Genomic DNA, 14,319 nt, shown 5'->3' on the forward strand with positions numbered 1-14,319 from the left:
CCAGTGACAAAGAGTGAAAAATAAGATTTGAATCTTGATATCAATTTGCAGAGACAAAGGGCAACCTGGGAGAATGTATATTGCAAACCCAAATGTTCCTGTAATGGTTTCACTGATTGTTCCAAAGCAAACAGCTGCAATGTGCTTCATCATGACACATAAGAATGAAAGAGCACTTGCATTCTAACTTTTTCCACCAACGTAAAGAAGAATATACTGTAAGTGTGTGCGTGTGTGCTTGTGTACATGTATTTGTATCTGCTGTTATTTACTTGATTGTCTCTAAGTGGGGAGCGGGATCAGTAGCTGGCCTTTCGCCAGATCCACTTAACTTCAGGAGGGGAAGCAGGACAAAAGCCATCAGGGAAGACAAGGACAAATCATCTTTAGATGAAGTGTTTTAAGTGCTCTGATTCTCCTCCCACGTCATCACTGTGAATTAGGTGCCCTCTGCTCACTGCTAAGGGGTGTCGAATATAAACAATGCCATGGGAACGGATGTTAAACGAATTAAAGTGGAAAACCATGAGGGTGTCTATCTTACGCGGCCTCGTAAATCTCGGTTCTCCTGCCATGCGCTATGCTGATGTTGTGCTCTGACAACCTGCCAGCTGAACTTAGAGGTGCTGCGTGCGGTGTGGTCTGGTCGATCCCATTCTTAGCAGTTTCAACCATGGCAGACATTCCAGGCAGAGCCATGTCTTTGTTTTATGCAAATCCATGCATATGAAGAATGGGGGGGGGGGGGGGGGGGGGGGTGATGAGCAGTCTGGCCACGTAGCTCCAGGAGGACAAGCTGAGTGATGGAGACGGAGAGCCAGGTCTTGGTGTCCTTGCCTGGGGAAACAGTGTCCTGACTCGAGCCTGGACTGCCACCAGGACACTATGTCACTGCGCCTCTACCTAACTAATCCTAGAAGAAAAAGATTTTCCCAGGCACAAATGTATTTACGCCACAAGATGCAGAGCTGGTATGAAGATACTGTAAATAGAGGTTAACATTGGTATAAAACTACCTGCCAGTGTGCTTTTCCTGTGTGTTGTAAAGGTAGGCACAGCTCAGGGGATTGCCATGCAAAGAGACACTGGAGTTGAGAGCCCAGTAGGGAGCTGAAGGACCCAGAATATGCTGACAAAGATAAAATGCCAGGTGTGTGTATATGCAGTGTAAGAGGCTGTGAGAAAGTGCAAATATAGATTGGGGGGGAAAGGTCTGTGTGTGTGTGTGTGTGTGTGTGTGTGTGTGTGTGTGTGTGTGTGTGTGTGTGTGTGTGTGTGTGTGTGTGTGTGTGTGTGTGTGTGTGTGAGTGTTTGTGCTCACATAAAGATACAGCATACAGTCATGTGACCATTGTATGACAACGTGGTTTGGGTGAAACCTACTGAAGCAGCATCACCCACATACCACAGCTCATCGCACTGTTCAATTTCCCATCTTATCAAGTGTCTTTCGTTTCTTCACATCTGTGTTTTTCCTCTGTGCAGTAAATTATGTTGTTTTTAAACTTCCCAAAACATCTTCTCTTGCCCACCCCTTCTTAGAGTTGCTTGTTAACGGTAATGGTTAGTAGGAGGCGAATCCGTCACAGTGTGCTCTATTTCTGGGTGCCAGGATGTTGGTCTCAGTCGTTGAGGGCAGATGAAATCGATCCAGATTAACCTGTCATGTGGGGGAGAAAATGAATGGGACAGAGGGGTGCAGAGGCCATGGAGAGAAGGGGGACAGTGTGAAGTATAAAAACAACCTCCTCCATATGGGTCAAAAGTTGTGGGATGATTTATTCAAGACTGGGTGCTATCCCACCTTCCCCCCCTTCTATCTGCTCCACCTGCCTCTTGGAAAGGAGTGAGAAACTGGAGACTGTTCAGGAGGAGGTGACTATATTTAGCCTTGGTGACCAAAGACACTGTGGTCTAACTTTAAAGTTAAAAATACATATATCCATGTACAGTGAGATGGACACAGTTTGCGTCATCACAAGGCACCTATCACAAATTTGTCAGCTTGAAGTGACTCGTGAAGAACGAGTGCAAAGCAATGTGCAGCTTCCAATGGATGCCTTTTCATTAAAAGACTGTATGAGATTGAACTAAGTTTTAGTACCCCTGATTAAATTCATGCTATTAAAAGTTATCATGAAACAAAGATTTTACTTGTAATTGTGAAAATTATGTATCCTAAGAAAAATATGTGTGTGTGTTTGAGGGGGGGGGGGGGGGGGGGGGGTTAGGGGGGCAAACAAATAAGCAAAAACAGAAGAAAAAGAATTGAGATTTATAGTTTCATTTGACTGTGAAGTGCTACTAGATTTAGCCTGTGTTTGGGCAGAGCTCCACTTTGCTAATTATTTTCCTGTGGCAGAGTTCTCAGCATGGCGCTCCTTTCTCACTCTGAGAAGAGAGACTCACTGGTAAGTGCTTAGTCAGCCCTACTCTGGGTGTGAGATACTGTTGAGTCTCTAGTGGACTGTAGGGAGGCAGAGCAGCGTGGGACCAAAGCCATGACAAGGTGAAGGCTTTAAAGTGAGGGCGGGCCCATCATCACCCATCAGTGAAAGGAAGAGAGATAATATATGAAAGTTGGGGACACTGAAAAAGAGTTCTGTTTAGTATACTCCTTATTCTGTACTGTTAAAAGTGTTATGGGAAATATCATTGCTGTGTTGTTTTGCTAGGTTCTTGATGCCTCTTGCAGAGGCCTGAAGAACCCAGACACTGAGCAAGAGCTGTTATAAAGCTCCATAAAGCCAGCGGCTTCACTCTTTATCAACTAGCAGTGGCATGGACTTTAAAATATATCAACACATCATCATCAGATTCAAGTTATGACTTGGTGGTTCTTGACTTGATCTCTGGAAATCCTGCCTGCGTTCTGTTTCTCTCTTCCCTCTCTATTTATATTCCAATGTCAAACTTGCCCTTCTTTCTATCGCTACTCCTCTTTATAGAGTGGCACACAGCTCCTCCTCTTCTGTCTGCCCCGCTATCCTCCAAATGACTCTCCTCCCAAACAAACTTAGCTTCCTTCCCCTCCCCTCTGTTCCCAGCGTCACTTTCCCTCCCTCCCTCCCTTCACCTCACACTGCACCTGCTTCCCTCCCGCTTTCTGTTCCCTCTCCAAACGTCACTACTCTCCCTCCCCCCCCTCTCCACTTCTATTCTCCCCCTCGTTAGCTTGATGAATGGCTTCACTGCAGGGAAAGTGCTGATTTTCATCCCTCTGTCTGATTTCTGCTGGCTGTTATTAATTTCAAACACTCAGAGAAAAGCAAGTGAGTCAATAAATAAGGAAATGAACACACTTCATCCTGCCATATAGCAGCTCTTGCAGTCATTCACCCAGGGTGCGGGTCCTCTGTGGAGGCCAAGTCTGCATTTACACTGATAGAGTTCAGGTCCCCTCCTGAATCACAACACGGCAACATATTTTTAAGGCAAGAATAAAAGTTGTCCAGTAGCACTGCATCATATCAAATGTTCCTGTAATATTTTTAGTATCTTGCTTCAACAGGGCTAGGGGGGAGACAGAATGGTACAAAGCTAATAGCTCTGAAGAGACTTCCAGTGTCTTCTCTCATCTTTTCTCTTTCACCCTATAGTGCACCATTTAAGAAATGTACACACAGAGTGACAAAGAGGAGGAGAGAAAGAGAAGCAATGAGAAGTAACAGGCTAACAGAGTTATTGCTGTGCATTAAACAATGCTGTCGACGCTGTGTAGTTAGGGCCGTATGTCTAAGCGCACATTACTTACATTCCTGGCTTAATGCATTGTGCGTGCCTGCTAATGTCAAACACAAATAGCCTCCGAGAACAACACAATTCTCTCAGTTTCTTGCTGTCAAACAGGAAATTTCCAACCAAAAGTTACTTTTCTTTACTTTCTGTTTTCAGTTAAAATGCTAGGGTATTTAATCAGTCCAGGATCCCAGTAATGCATGCAGAGGGACAGATATTAGGCCTAAGATATTATCACACTGTTTACAAAGTGTTAAGACAAGCAATCAGGTGGGAGCTTTAGTAATGCACACACATCATTAGATGTTTAGTCTGTGCTCTAGAGCCACAAGCCACAGGGCTGTTTCTCTTGGCCATTAAAGCAATATTTGGTTTTACCTTAATAAACATACAGATTTTTTTGTAATTAGCTGATAGATTCCTGACACCTTACTAACTTTCAGCTTTATAGAGCTCCCAAGCTGAATCACTTCAGTGTTAAACAGTGTTGCAAGTGCAATTTAATGTTGTTGTTTTGCAGGCGTACGTTAGTCATAACTTGACTCGCCTGAACTTTTAGGCAGCATTTTATATTTAGCACACTTAATAGAAACTCACACATGGCTGCACAATGCACAGTCAGACAACTTGGACAATTTAGACAAAACTGATATTTCTCAAAACTGATAGTGAAAAAAAGAATACATCAGCTGATAAGATTAGGTGTATTTAAAAGATCATGAAGAAAACTGGGTGTTAAGTTAATTTTGCTAAACTGATAGAAACATATGGTGTGCGTGGACGCCAAAGCCCCTACCCCTCCTTTACGATGTAGGGACAGGAGTGCTGTAATAGAAGAAACAGTTAGAGCATTTAACACTTTGTAAATAAACATCGGGATTCTAAATGCAGTTCCATAACTAAACCAGAGGACATTTATGGGAGGTGAGAACAGACATAACATATTTTAACTGTGTATGTTTGAGAAAGTCCAGACTTGGTGTTCGGTCAGAGAAGAACCAAATAACATAATATAGAAAAGTGTGTGTGACCTAAAAGATTGTGTGTTTAATTTAAACAACAATAGGTTTTGCTTCTTTTTGCTTACACTGATTACAAATTATGTGGGAATGTATGGTGGAGGAAGATGAAAACAAAGCTGTAATAATTACTTAGCACTCTTCAGTTGCACCCTGTTAAAGATATGCAAACTTTGCTTTTATAAAGGGATGACATATGTACATGAGAGGAGAGGAGAGGAGAGCTGTATTAGTAGTAGCTGCAGGGGTAGTGGAGCCTGTATGTCTGCTTCATGGCTCTGTGAGCGCAGACATAACTATTGTGTTTACAAGGCTGAGTTGCTCTTACTGTTAAATTATCGAGGTGGGGGCGTGTTAAAAGAGGAGGAACAGAGGAAGGGGTGGGGAGGGGGTAAATATTTGTCCGTCTCTCATAGTTCTGGTTAACCAGGCTGAGGAATTCTCTTTGCATCTTATAATTACAGAATTTGGGTAGTGTCACTCTTGGAGAGTGCATGGCCTCAGAGACCTGAAAGAGGAGGCCCCTCTGACACAGCGTGGAGAACGAACCTTAAAGTGTGGAGGCGGGAGAGTGGCACGCTTCTGCGTCTCACTACTGTCAAAGAGGCTTGTGTCAGGAGATTACACCGTGAAGTTAAACACCGTGTTGGTCACTTTTTTCTTTTCATTTGCTCTCTTTTTATTTTGGCTTGGACCAGTGTGAGACCTTTCGGAAAGAATGTTGTGGCTGAGGCAAAAAAAAAAAAACTAAAATGAAGAAAGAACCACAGTCCTAGTTTGCTCAGTCTTTCGCAGAACGGAGGAAGCTCTTTCCTCTCCCTCGTGCACAGCCCCATGTATTGAACAACATCTTCACTCCTCTTAGTTTTTATTCCTTCTTCCTCTCTGTGGCCTGATCATTAAAGGAGAGGGATGAGTTCACAGCTGATAGTGTCTGGTTGCAAGAAGCGGACAACGGTATAGGATGACATTATCGGAAGCGGCTGCATATAGATGCTAAGACCAAAAAAAAGACACAAACAGAAAGAGAATATTATGGCGTACTTCTCTCAGTATAAACGTCTGTCTGCTTGAATTACAGTAATGACCCCTGACAAACCATAATAAGACACATGGATCTCTATGGATACAAGCCATGACCAAAGGAATGGCTCTCTGTTTACTTTCCATTTTGACATTCTGGAGTATGAGACTCTTGTTAGCAAAAACTAAAACGTGATTAGTTTCCTGTTCTCTTCTAAAACTAATAATACACTACACACACACACACACACACACACACACACACACACACACACACACACACACACACACACACACACACACACACACACACACACAGGGAAAAACACACACACAGAGAGGCACACAAACACACACACAAACCCATATGAATAAAAGAAAGAATATTAGTAACTTACAGCCAAGTATGGCACAACTGTTATTAGTGAGAGAGATGTGTAAGGAGGGTGATGGAGAGGGACGAAGCTTACCCTCTGTCTCTGTGGCTGAAGTGGAATAGTTGTGGTGACGGGTTGTGACAGCCGAGGGAACGAGGGAGCAGGAGGGGAATATCACTCCAAAAATCCCCAGGATACAGGGAGGGAAGAGTAATTTAGAATGAATGGCCTGCCGTATGCTCTCGAGCAGTTCCTCTTGTCTTTCTCACTTATGGATATAGAATTGCATGTGGACAAGTCTTTTTCTATCTCCTTCTCTAACACACACACGCGCTTGCGTAATAGATATTTACTCTATGAATTCTTGCATTAACTCTCTAGTCACTAGATTATCATAATGATTCAGCCAATAAGTATTAATACTGGCTCCTTCGCTGGATCCCTCGGGTCAAAATTAGACATACATCACACATATGCCACACCAGAATGAGATGCGCACAAGTCCTGTACACTGACTCTCATTTCCTTCCATCGTCTCTTGATAGTATCCCTAATAGACCTCTCTCCCAGTGGCACACTGCTGTTGCAACATTCACCTACTATTGCTTTAATGAGATGTCTGCGCCTGTATGAGTGTGTGCGCATATGTCTGTGTGTGCCTGAGAAAGAAAGATGTTAGCGATCCTTGCGGCCCTGTTTATCTCTACGCTTGTGTTGGAGTAGAGGGAGGTCAGAAGCAGGGCTGCTTGTATCCATCTCCATTCCCATGGCTGCTCTGTCACAGGCACAGTGGTCACAGGAGAATGAAAAGACTATGGATTTTTTCTCCTCCTCCCTACACTCACCAGAGTAGGAAGATTAGGCAGAAGATGAGCACAGCCTGGCCCATTCAAAGCAGCTTTAAGCCCAACACTGGAAGCATCTGACCTGAGTTCTCTGGTTCATGGAGCACAAGTACACACAAGACATGCATTCGCGCACGCACACATGCACAAATCAACCAGGGAAAGATTTCTTGGTTTACTTTTCCGGTTCAGAGCTTGGTCACATGGTGTCTGGGTGTTAAATGCTGACATTGTGGCCTGTGTACATTAAGATGCTATAAGCACACGCAAGTGCACACACCTAAAACACTGAGAAATAAGCCTTCGCACTCCCTGCTCAGCAGCCCCAGATGGAGGCTGACAGTTGCATGTGCATAAAAAGATATTTTTAGGGAAAACTTAATAGACAATAAGGTGAAGCGAGTCAGGAAAAAAGAGGGGAAGGAGGGGGCATCCACTCATAGGCAAACAGTAATAGGGAGATAAAATTCAAAGCTCTGCAGCTCTCACTAGCAATTAAAATAATTTCCGTATAATTTGAGAAAGGCCTGACCCGCCTTATCAGTTTCCAGATAAGTCTCCTCCTCCTTCTCCTCTTCTTCACCCAAATGCAGAGGGCCTGATGACTGAAAACCGACAGCGCACTGATAACCACCGCCATATGGGCTCCCTCTTCTCTGCTCAACTCATTTCACTTGCTGCTCTTCCCTCTGCACAAACACTTAAAGATGCAGGCACACAGTCACACATGCAAACACGAAGCAAGCGCCATGATCAAAAGCTTCCCTTGTTTCTTGTTTTATTGTGGTGTGTGTCCATGCGCGTGTAATTTGTATCATTTCATATTCTTTGTTTTGCACCTGGGTGGAGAAGAAAAAACGTTAAGCATTTGTTTCTTTTAACTGAATGGAAATTCTGATTGAGAAAAAAGCGTAAGATTGAAAGAGCGAAGCATATTCTAGAGAAAGTGTGGGTGAGCGAAGCGAAACTAAACAGGGCCTGAAACCTGATGCCGTCTCTGTTTACGGGGGTTTTGTGTAAAAGTATATATACTATATTAGATAAAACTAATGTTGTGGGCAAACGTGGACTGCAAAAATTAAGCTTGCCCGAATGACATATAGATGAGGCATCATTTAAATATCTTTCACCGGACTTGATTAGAGCGCTTAGAGTGGCGACGAGTAACTGTAACTACTTCACACCTAGCAGATGTATTGCTGGGGACAGGCAGTGTCAAGTTACAATATATTTATATTAACTAATATATATTCCAACATAGATTAAAATAAGTTGTGGTTAAAAGCTGGTTTTTGATACTGTGTTTCACCTGGGTTGAGTGCTTTGTTCTGCTGTGTGTGGGAAAAGATTCCTACATTGCTAAAAACTGACACAGATACACATACAGTGACACAACATGCAGAGGAGAGGAGAGAAACTAGTGTGGTTGTAAAAGATGCAAATAAAACAAACTGTGCACGTACTTTAAATAAGCCAAAGAACAGAAGTCAGAAATTTGTTTACGTGTGTTATTTTTTTAATTTACTTTTTGTTGGGTTTTTTTCATTCCTTCAATAATTTGGATGATTAGTTCTTAAGAAAGTTACAACTTGAACACGCCCATTTTAACAGGAACTTCTGATGACAATTTAACGTGAAAGTGCATTAAACCTGACTTGAGTAAACGGGTGCCACCGCAATATGGCACCCATTTGGGAAGCCAGTAAGTAAGGGTTCCAGTATTCTAGTGATGGTTCTGCAAATATGAACTAAGTTCCTCACGTACAAGCTACATGGGAATCACTGTGGTCAAACTGTTGACACTCTTCTTGGTAGATGATAGGATGTGACAACTGACTACAGACTTTTTGCTACTTTACATAAACAGTTGTGGTGGGAAATGGTCAGTGGCAGTTATGGCTTGTGTGTCACAATGTGTCAAGTAGGCTGGTCTCAGATGGCCCATTTGGGTCATGTGTGAAACAGTGATGTGACACTGTTATTCACGAATGGTGTTTAAACCACAAGCATCTGTAAGTGTGTGATCTGCAAAAGAGAGATCTCGGTTTTTCCAAGAAACAACAGTTTAGATTAGGTGTCATTTGGTGTGCTTTATTTAAAATCAATGTGGGATTTTTTTTTTTTTTAAAGGCGGTTACAGATTTAAAGAATGTGCTCTTGTGCATTGGGATGTTTGTGTATCTTTTTTACCTGTGTGTGCAGCGCAAGCCTCGAAGTTGGTAACATGTCTGAATCATTTGGGAGGTTGTGCTGTCACGGACGCACAGAGGGCAACGTTCCAGTGAACAGGAGGTGGGTGCAGTGACATAAGCGGGACGCAGTACATCTACTATACGCGATGCTCTCACAACACCTACATATGGAGGGGTCAAGGACATGCACACGCTAAGTAATGCATATACACTATCGTGAGATGTAATTTATTTTACATAACACTGACTATTTTGAAGACCAATTTCAAGACAAATTCTGTGCAACATTTCTTTGCACCATTATACTGCATTTAAAGTGAATACAATTTTTTTTCTAGTCTCTGAACAGATACAGTACAATAAAGAGCGAGTCTGGTTTCATATACTTGGCAGCATCCTGCGCACACACTGTGTGCGTGCTGTAAATAGCCAGAGTGTGTCGTGCATCTCTGCTGTGTTTGGACCTATTTTAGAGCTGACACAGGAAACAGGGCCATTCTGACAGCCACCCTGCCAGCCGGTACTGCACACAGCAGCCCAGGAACCTTCTGTCACACACACAAACACTCACACACATAGACACACACACACACACACAGTCATACACACAGAAAAACTAGAAGTTTTTCATGTTAACAACCTACCAGTCCTTAATCCACCTCATAGGCTTCCACAAATCATTTAATGTCCTCTTTAAGGACACATTTTTGTGTTCACCTGTGTTTTGTTTTTGGGGTTTTTTGCAGTTCAACAATAAAGACCTTCAACAAAAGCCCTGGACCCCCGTTCTCAAACATCTCCCATCACATCTTAATTACTATCAATTTCAAACCTTGCAGTACAGAAGTGATTTCACATCTGAATCAACTAGAAAAAAAATAGCTTCTGTGTTACAGATCCTTGCATAATATCAAGAAAAACGATAACTCTGGCAGAGAGAAGCTCAGTTACTCAAGACACAGGTTTCTGCTTTCAGCTACATGAGACAGCTGGAGATCCAGTCCACAGTTAATTTAAAGTTCATTCGTGTTGTTCAGTGTGTTTGCTATTCTGCTTCCTTGTTCCTGCACCGTCCTATTTTTTCATATATCCACCAGGGTGATGTAATTTAATTCAGCATCTTTGTAATTCATTCATTTGGTAAATATTTTGAGGGACTTAGTAATATAGAGGCACAGACTGCGGGAGTTTAAAACCTAAATTAAGCTGCATCTCAGTGATATGACAGTGCTAGCTCATTTAGAGACAGTTAGTATACAGACATAAATGCCTCTTCAAAGGCTGCTGCAGAGTCCCACTCACCAGCCTCTCATGTTTGGGGTGGAAGATAAATTCTGCAGGCTGCTTCTGCCTTCCTGTGTAATTATGTGCACGGTGATGTGCCTTTACAGCCTGCCTAACAGTCGGAAATTATCTCCCGGAAATGAAGTCCAATTAATTGTGGCACTTTGCAGGCGTACATGTGTGCAGAAACACTGTAATGACACTTAACGGGAAATTGGCTCCTGTTGAAATATTTAATAAATAACTTGCGAGGTGAAACAACCTCATATGATACTGACAAACGTAGCTTGTTCTTTTGGTTTTTTCTACACACACAGACACGCATACACTTCAATTTAACAAATTTCTCAGTTGCTTGGTGTAAGGCATCACACTAACCGGTAGTTAAAAAGACGCATACTATGTAAACGTATCACAGTTTTTCCTGTGGACCTTTGTCACATGTCACCCATTTCTTTTTCGCCTCATGTTTCCAGTCACTGCCTGCTGCCAGCTACTGAAGAGAAGAAAAATGCCTGAATTTATCATTTTTTTAAAGAAAAATTTAAAAAAAAATAGGTAGATTTTTTTTTTGACCTACACGTGGCTTTACAGTATCGATCCAACCTAAAATGAAAAGGTCTATAAATGGAAACAGCAGTCTTTTAGGGTCAGTGACACACCGTGTCACGCCACAGCAGCTCTCTATTGTAGGGCACAGTGTGTTGAGTCAGCACTTTTCAGAGAATAGCACCTTTTGTTTTTGTCTCTGGGAGTCTGGGTGTTCTGCCCAGAATCACCGTCCAGACACAAGCCATTCGGGAATTCGATTTTTCTTTCTAATAAAAAAAGAGATTTGTTTCTTATTATGCTCATTTTTTTAGTTGCTCTCTGAATATATTTGAAGTTTTAATTCACTTTTGACATAGAATATTCCCCCTGTGATTTCTTATTTCTGAAATTATGTGATTACTAAATGTACAGCAAACAGTTACTTTCTGTACTCTCATACAAAAGCTGTTGGAGTGGATTTGGTTGATTGCTCAAGCACTCCTCAGCAGCAACGTTTTACAGGAAGTGAGTGGATTTGAACGCCCATGCATCTGATCATCATCATAATTGGCTTCAGATTAGCTGCGACATTCCTTTAAAAGTTGATGTGTTCACCTAATTTAAAAATTCCCATCCTACAAGACAAGTTTTCTCAAATGTGTATGAAAGGATGCGTGAGTTTACATTCACCTCTACATGTTTATAACACTAAATGACATTAGGGCCATTGTGATCTGCTTGGTTACACATAATAGAGTGTATCTGGCCAGCGTGTGAGTCTGTCAATATGTGTGTGTGTGTCTCTCTCAGTGTGTAAAGACCCGTTCAGCTCGGCAGTATGGCACATAAATGGCCACAGAGGGGTGCGAGTGTCAGCCAGAACGCGTGCTTGGCAAGCACAGAGCTATGCTATTAGCAAGCGCTAACAGTTTTATTATTAGAAAATAAACGGTGCGCTGCAAAACTCTGAATGTTATTAGCACCTCACCATCTGGGTCTGACAGCTGTGTTCAGCCACCATCATGGCTGTTCTGCTAAAGGCTATATCTGAAATCGCCACTCTTTATCTACAGCACTTTCACAGTCGTCCTGTGTCTGTCAGTTTCCTCTTTCTCACATTATCTCTTTTTCTTCCTCTTGTTGTTTTTCTTGCAGACATGAAGATGGGTAGATAATTCGCCAGCGCAAACTCTTGATTTCTCACACTGAAAGAATTCAAACATTTTTTATTATATCAATAGAGGTTTTGTTAGTCCTGTGTTTCAAAGTGTTTCACTAAGATTTAATTTAAATAAGAAAAAAAAAACCTAAACCAAAACCACAGGAAGAATTCTGCTCTCACAGAAACTCAGTCCTTGACTATTGTTCTATTTTATATAAAACATGTTTTACACACAACAGACAAAAAGAGCGTGGAAACAATAAGTCTCATAATGCTTTGTTAAAAGAGACATACTGTCTGTGCTTGCTTGTGCGCGACTTCTTGCACACTAAAATGTGTTCCCTTTTTGTAAGTGCTTGAAAGTGTGTCTGCAGGGATACCTTTAGATTTCTTTCCCCCGCATGTGTGTTTTTCCCTCCTTGATCACACAGCTTCTGCAAGGCTTTATTTAAACAGATAACCTGCTACTAGAAGCCCCCAGCACCCCCCCAAAACCTCCTAAGTCCTCTCCTGGCCTTCCAGTCTTTAACAACAACCCCCATCGAAAGGAGACACCTCCAGAAATTAGCACTCTTATTGCAGACACTGCAGAAAAGCCTACCCTCCAGTGTTTCTCTTTCTCGAGCAGAAAATACTTTTCTCCACTAAAACAGGCCAACTGCTTCTAGGCGTGCATCTCCTGTGCCCGACCTAATCTACATGCATACTTACCTTCCTTTATACTTATGGGCGTCGCTACCGAGAAGCGTGAAGGACTCTGGATGGCATAAGAATCTATTTCACATATAGATGCACAGGGCTTGCGCACAGGAATAGGAAAGAGAGCAAGGAAATAGGAAATATGTTTTCAATTTCACTGACCCTCCATTGTATTGTGCCACGGTTATCCGCTGTCTAATTCTATTTGTTTAAGTGTTCCTTCACTGTCTGGTGGGTTTAAAGAACAGCGTCAAATAAGCTTTACAAAGAAAAAAAGTGGATGATAATAATTCATTATTTTATTTTAAATGCGATTCTTTCATTTACACAAGCAGCACATATTGAAAAATCCACAGCATGGGTTTTAGATAAGCTAAGAGGTGTCCAGTACACCTCTTAAAATTGATTGAGATGGACTCAACTTTTCTTCTCTGTCCAGGTAAAAGTGGTTTATTTTTAAATCTTCAAAAGCAAGTCTTCAGGATTCAGTTTTGGTACAAAAACTTGGCTTTAATTTGTAATAATTGTGGGAAATGACATATGGATGCAAGATAGAGAGCAATTTATACAGACTTTAAATGAGTAGTGAGCAAGTGAGTCATTCTGGCAGAAGAAAAAGACAATATTTGGCTCTGGACTTGTTCAAATAAGTTACACAGCACTGACAGTATGCTTGTATTTTCTTCAGCAGTATGGTCTAAACAAACAGCTTTTGAAACGCTATCAGACACAGGGAAAGCAAGCACACTCATTTCACACTGCCTGAGGTTTGCAAAAGGACCATTTTGTTTTGATGGTGTGTGCGTTTGTATTTTTATGCAGCTAAACACATCTGTGTGCAACGTGGTAACACACTTGACTTGAGCCTGACCACAAATCATAGTGATGGTTGGTGAGCACCACATAAGAGAACAGAAATGAAGCAGATAAGATTTGAGATCAAACAGACCTTCCCCAGTCGAAACTCCCCTCAAGGGGCAGCACGGCTACAAAGTGCTACTTAGTGTATGTCTCATTTAGTGGAGCCACTACTGCAACCACTAACGAGGTGATAACACAGACAGATGATAAGTTATTAGGAAAATGAAATAAGACCTGTTAAGTCACTTTTCTTTGCTTTCTCTGTCTCTCTCTTTCTCCCCATTATTGTGTCATTGTGCAGTATTTAATGGCATCTTTCAGAATAAATTCTGTGTATAAATACAGACTGTGATTTCAGTACTTTAGTGACAACATAGAATGCTGGTCTGAACTGAGATCTAAGCTCAATTGGTCCAAACACAGCAGACAATTGGCCTCCGAGGACAGATGAGGAATGGCATTGATGAGAGGTTTTTGTCACTGGCTGGGAGCCAGAACTTAATGTGGATAGTGGAGTATTTGAGTTTGACAGGACTGAACGCTGTTTGTCTGACAGCTTACTGCCGCATATCTAACTCTAGATAATAT

At 41.9% G+C, this 14,319-nt stretch overlaps 1 protein-coding gene across 3 annotated transcripts in view; it reads left to right on the forward strand.

The window, feature by feature from the left end:
- Positions 1 to 14,319, forward strand: part of mafa (MAF bZIP transcription factor a) — a 139,263-nt gene that overhangs the window by 9,883 nt on the left and 115,061 nt on the right. The gene's annotated exons all lie outside the window — the stretch shown is intronic.

The sequence above is a fragment of the Aulonocara stuartgranti genome (genome assembly GCF_965226115.1).
Source record: "Aulonocara stuartgranti genome assembly, chromosome: 1".
NCBI lineage: Eukaryota > Metazoa > Chordata > Actinopteri > Cichliformes > Cichlidae > Aulonocara > Aulonocara stuartgranti.